Source organism: Dipodomys ordii, unplaced genomic scaffold (assembly GCF_000151885.1).
Source record: "Dipodomys ordii isolate 6190 unplaced genomic scaffold, Dord_2.0 Scaffold10, whole genome shotgun sequence".
Lineage (NCBI taxonomy): Eukaryota > Metazoa > Chordata > Mammalia > Rodentia > Heteromyidae > Dipodomys > Dipodomys ordii.
The window spans coordinates 16575490-16581106 of NW_012267226.1; positions in this window are offsets into that span (position 1 = coordinate 16575490).

Consider the following 5617-nt stretch of genomic DNA (forward strand, 5'->3'; position numbering starts at 1 on the left):
GTGATCTCTCCATCTCCTTTTCTTATTCCACATTGCAGCAAGCACCTGGGAGCAGTAGATCTCCCCCTGCCCTCCTTTCTAACACAGCCTCCGTGAGCCATCTTTGTTGAGCTCCTGGCTGAATGACACACACCAGGTCTACAAAATGTAAGACAGCAGAACACACTGGAGTAAGAATTCAAGGCTCTGAAATGCCACCATGCATTATTTATACCTCCTGATGCAAAAATATGTCACAAATGAATTTAAACGAGAGGGATAATATTTCTTCTTTTCCCTTGATGATAGACTCAGACTGCATAAATCCTTTTATTTTATTTCAACCTGTCTGCTAAAATGGGCCAATGTGTTACAGAAATACACTTTTCTCTTTGAGGTGAATGAAGTGGCTCAATTCTAAGACATTTTTCTTTGAATAAAAGATTCCTTTTAAAAAATTGGCTTTTTAACCATGTTGCATTCTCTGCTGCTCAGCTCTGGGAATGTTGGAAGGGCTGTCATTTAAATCTCTGAGGTAAGATGAAGAGAGCTACAATACTACTGGTGAATTATGAAAAAGAAAAAAGATGAATTATGTGATGTTTCTAAAGACTTCTCCAGCCCTGTGATGGTATTTAGAAAAAAGGCATCTGAGGGAGCAGCACAGTTTGATTATTGTTTAGCAGATGAGTGCTTTGTTAGTCTATACTCATTAGATGGTTATTAAATAGACGCATATAAAAATGATCTGTAGAAGGTAGAGTAAGAACATTATTGAGGGCTCAGTGGGTGTCACATGCTGTTTAAACACCTTACTTGTTTGACTGACTTAATCTCTTCCCATGGGGTCAGCTATTAATGCCACCTCCTGACACAGTGGAAGAAATGGAAGAAGTTAGGGAACCCGCTTAGTAACGACATAAAGCTGGTAATGCAGGATGGTGGCTCTTTGCACAGGTAGTCAAAAGCAAGAAGCTGAACAACTTTTCCCTTGTCAGCTAGCCTGTATTGTACTGGCAAAGTGAACAATATATGTTGTTATTTTAAGGTACACAGAATCCTAACTTCTGCTTAATATTAACATGCAACTCTCAGTTCCCTTAAATGGGAATTATTTTTTACAACAATGGAGTGGACCACACTATGGCCTCAAAATTTAACTGTTTTTTTTTAAAAATCTCTATGGGAGGATAAATATAAGACCTATAGAATATCTCTTTGCCCAATTCCTTTATCTACTTCTTATCAGTTTACATTAAAATCTTCACTCTGTAAACAGCATTGAAGAGAACATCCTTGCAGCTTTCCACAGTAATTTTCTTAGTACAAACCAATCCCTCACAATGGACCAGCCACAGCTAAAGGCTGAGACTTTTGCTACCTGTTACAAATTGCTATCCTAAAAGGCAATGCTAATGTGGACTCCAGGGCTGAGTTTATTGCCTTACACTACTTCACTGGTTTTCCAAGTGTGATGTTTGGCTTCAAGAGCACTGAGAAACATCAAGATACACCTTGGGTTGAGAGTCTTTTTAAGTTACCTTTCTTGGAGAGGTGTTCAGTGCAATAACAATTCAATAAGACTGAATCTGTGTGGGTAGTAAGTTGTTTACCTGACAGTAATCGAATCCAATCCTTAGCTGAATTGGATGTGCCCATGGTACCTACCTTGAGGGGATTGTTGCAAGTCGAGTCAATAAAGCAATTTCAGATGGAGGAAAACCTGCACTTCCTTTTTTTAAGGAATAAATAGACAGAGGACTTTTCCTTTGAAACACTGTTAATTAAAATAGAGTTTGAAGAACCCTTGAGCTGTCAGAAGTAGATTTGGTATTTCTCAGAAGCTATATTTAATGAAATGTGACTTGCATTTCCATCTTGTGCTGAATCTGAATGGAGCCTGGCTGTGGTTGCATGCTCCCTATCACCAGGAAAACTGGGCTTGCATGGGATTCTGAGAAAATAAGGAAGCCATGAGTAGATAAGACAGGAATACATAGCATGTCACTAAAAGGAAATTTAATTAGTGTGATGTATTGTGGTCTGGTGATCGGAACAGCTCCTTGCTTCACAATAACTGCAGTTATATTTTTGCTCTCTCAGGATTTAAAGAAAATTTTGTGAAGTTTAGATTTATGAAAACAATTGGTTACCAGTATGAATGATAATAATGAGCCAGATTCTCCTTAGCCTATCTTGTGTTACCAGATTCAACTCCAGAAGCTCATCCTCCAGAAAAACCCATGTTGGAGATAAAGAATAAGCCTTCTTCAAGGGGAAAAGAATGGAAAAGGGAGAGTTTTACTCACAAATTAGATCTTCCATTCCAGAGGAGTTCCTGAGAAGTTCTGGACTTAGGAAGAAATAATGAGGAAGAGAGAGGGGCTACTGAAGAGAAGCCTGTTTTCACTGTGGGTTTCCATGACGGCCTCTTTGGGTGGCAGGCAGGTTGCTCCTTCTCTGAATCTTTTCAGATGACTGTTAATAGTTTCCTGGGGTTCTTTTCCCCCTGCTTTTCCTTCATGCATTCTGCTGCATGCATAACATTTGGGATCTTCCCCAGGTTTCAAGTTATGCTTACTTTACAGAACAAAAGAGCCACTCAAAAGAGAATCTAGCCTTTCTGTAAGGTGTTGAGGCTGTTTAAAGGCAGGATAGAGGAGGGCCAGGAGACAAGTTATCCCTTGAAGCTACTGCTGTCTTGCTGGCCATCCTCAAGGCTGATTTGTGGCAACTGTGATAGGCCTAGCCGTTGCTTGGTCCCCAGCGGCCATGTTTATCAAATATACAACACAACCATGGGGATATGTTTCAAGATCGCTTATACATTAAGCACATTCTTTATGTTTTGAAATGTTTTAATATACTACCTTGTCGTGCCTTATTTTCATAAATTTTGCTTTCTCCAAGGAAAATGGGGACATCTCTCACTTGGTAAATTCCAGTTTTTATGAGGTAGACACTTTCCTTAGTGTATTGTTGGCGATAAATTATTGAGATATATTAAATAAAGCTTGGCCTCTTAGGCCCCAAATACCTTGTAAAGTAGATACAAAATAAATGATTTAAGGAAGCCAGGTAAGTCTAAAGAGCCAGTTACAATCATAACGATGCAGAAAGAAACATAGAAGTAGAAAATGGTTCATGGTTTAAATTTTGTATTGGCTCCTGGATCCTGAGTATTATGCATTAGAGGAACTTTTATTCATTGTAATGATGAATTCTTTACTAATCTAATTAGGAAAGAAAGAAAATCATTTAACCATTTAAGATTCTAAGATTAGTTTTAGCCATACATATTTTGATTCCCTTTTTCCTCCAAAGGACTTTCAAAGTGAAATCTTTATATGGTAGCCATACTTTAGACTATCCCCTGGGATCCCAACATTCTGATAGCTTTGCCCTTGTGGAATTCCCCTAACCCTATGACCTGTTTCTAAACAATATGAAATGGCAAAGGGGATGAGATAGCAAGATTATGATGTGTGTTTCACTGAGAATCTTGTTGCTTTTCTAGCTACATTGGGAAAATCCACGTGATAATGATCTAGGGTGGCATCTAATGAGGCTTGAAGGGAATCACCTCTGCCTTTAAGCACACTAGCACGAAAACAGGTCCTTTCTCAGCAAGGCATCTGATGAGATTGCAGCCCCAACCAGTGCCTTTATGGCAGCAGAAATCCCTGAAGCAGAAGATGTAGCAAAATCGTGCTTGGACTCTATTGACCTACAGGGGCCATAAGGTCGTCAATGTATACTGTTTTGAGCCACTAAGTTGATGATGCTTATATTCATATTATCACTTAATTATACATTCATTTAAAAAAGAATGCTGACTTTCTCTTACAATGCCAGGCTTGGTGTCAGGTGCTAAAGGAACATACGATAAGTCAACAATCTCTATAAATGAGTGATGGCTATGTATGAAGTGCAAAGAGAGGTAGTTTGAGTCTCTTGCAGGAGCAGAGATGCAGGTCAACTGCTCTGCAGGTGCAGAGAAGAGCCTTGATCGGAGAGAGGACTACCTAGGCAGCCAGCTGTAGCGCAGGGAAGGAGAGAGAGGTGCGAGGAGACAGAGGGGACACACAAGTTCTGGTATGGAGGTTCACGAACAGCAGACCCAAATGGAGCCCTGAAATACTGCACCAAGGACGGTGTGTAGGGTGAGATGATTCAGGGTCCTAGCATATAGTGTTAAAGGAAGAAGTTCTTTGTCCAATGGACAAAGAACACTATGGGAGCGCCAAGCAGGATGATACTGACACATTTGTGCTTTGTATGGAACACTTTGGTGACCTGGGAATCTGAATTTGGAATCAGGCCCATTAATAGTGAGCACAAGGACTGACCTCCATGTAAGCAAGGCCTGAGATCAAACAGTAAATGAAGGCTGAAATATATGCCCCTTCTAGCATAAACGACAAGGAAGACCCCTCCCAATTAAGCTGAAGATACAGCATACCAGGTTTAACATAGAGAAAGACATGATCATGGTTGTACATTAGCATCGATGGTGCATCTGAGGTGAAGGGCAATAGGCAATCATACTGCTGGCCCTGACCTCACTTGGCCAGGAGTAGTAATATTTATCATGATGATAACAGAAATGAAATGATTGGCCATGATGTAGTCTGATTTGATCACTAACATTAGAAAACCCACACCCAGAGTTCTACATTTGAATGAGCATCTGTACAAGTAAGGCAAGTCCATACATATAAAGGAGAGGCTGGTTTTCCTTGGTTGAATGAACTGGGTGGAGGTAGATAGTTCATCTCCATGGCTCAGTGTTTGAGGGTCTGACATGAGTCTGAAGAGAACCTTCCTACATCATAGCTGCCATCTGCCCAGAAGGTGGCTGTGCTGGGTCAGTTTTCCATGACTATGACAAAATACTTGAGACTAACAACTTTAGAGGGGGGAGGGAGAGAGAGAAGGTTGATTTTGGGCTATGGTTCCAGAAGTTTTTGTGCATGGCTGCTTGATGCTATGGCTCTGGGCCTTTGGTGGTACAGTGTATCATGGTGGACACCTGTGATGGAGGAGGCCCACATACTTCATGGAGGCTGAGATGCAGAGAGAGAAACATGGGACAGGATTGGGCTCCTATATCCCCTTCTGTAACTTCCTTCTGCTCTGCCCCATCTCCTAAAGGTTCCACTCCTCCCCAACAGGGCCCAGGCATGCATGGGCCTTTAGAGGACACTCGAGTTCAAACTGCAGTAGCGGAAGTAATGTGTACATGATGCAGGCATTTATTCACATAATGGACTTTCCTTCCATTGCGATAAAATACTCATAATGTGAAAGGTACTATTCATAGCTGTTAGTATATTGGCAGTGTTGTGTACTGTTCCAGGAGATTTTCTTCACTCCAGTAGGAATTTCTGCCCCATTAAGCAGCCGCCTCTCACTGTTCCCTCCTCTAATATCTGACCACGCCACTCACCTGTGTCCTGTCTCTATGGAACTGCCTATTCTGGACATTCCATATAAATAGAATCATGGAGCCTGTGACCTTTTGTGCATGGTTTATTTCAGTGAATGTGTTTTCAACACAACTAATTTTTACCCAATACCTACAATGTAGTAGGTAGGCCCTAGATACACAGTGACAGACAGGTCTCTGCTCTCACAA